Source organism: Buceros rhinoceros, unplaced genomic scaffold (assembly GCF_000710305.1).
Source record: "Buceros rhinoceros silvestris isolate BGI_N320 unplaced genomic scaffold, ASM71030v1 scaffold9411, whole genome shotgun sequence".
NCBI lineage: Eukaryota > Metazoa > Chordata > Aves > Bucerotiformes > Bucerotidae > Buceros > Buceros rhinoceros.
The window spans coordinates 87,285-87,855 of NW_010394822.1; the positions used below are offsets into that span (position 1 = coordinate 87,285).

Genomic DNA, 571 nt, shown 5'->3' on the forward strand with positions numbered 1-571 from the left:
AACTTTCTCACTCTCCAGCAATGACCTAGTATGATTAACAGGCCAGTAAATCCTGCTGAGTGGGTTATTACACTATTTTCATTTTAAAAGAAAAATCAATATACAGCGTTTTCTTGAACAGGAAAATGGTATGAAGGAAGACTGATGCTTCTCTTCCTGCAAGTCTTCATAAAGTATTTCTGGATTTCTTGGACAGCAGGCAATTAACTTTTAGGGTATAATTTATCACACCATATTGATGGGAAATTATAAACAGGAAGTACTGAAGTGGGTCAGCTCCAGAAACTGGACTGGAGTATACTCATGATTTATGATTCCAGCCAAGAATAGAGAATGTGATCATTGCCTACAAAGCCAACACAGTACCACCGCCAGATCAAGTGACCCTGCCTCAGCCAATGCCCATAACCAACATTATCTTCAATACAGTACAATAAAATTCAAGGTAATTAAATTATCTGGTATCCACAAATAAAGCTCCTATTCAATCATTTTTGGTAACTAGATTCTGTTGATCTATAGTCCTCTGATAACACATGAAGCAGCCAACGCGCAAAACCTGACAATTCAG

At 37.7% G+C, this 571-nt stretch overlaps 1 protein-coding gene across 1 annotated transcript in view; it reads right to left on the reverse strand.

Moving 5' to 3' along the window:
- Positions 1 to 571, reverse strand: part of USP32 (ubiquitin specific peptidase 32) — a 52,193-nt gene that overhangs the window by 44,172 nt on the left and 7,450 nt on the right. The gene's annotated exons all lie outside the window — the stretch shown is intronic.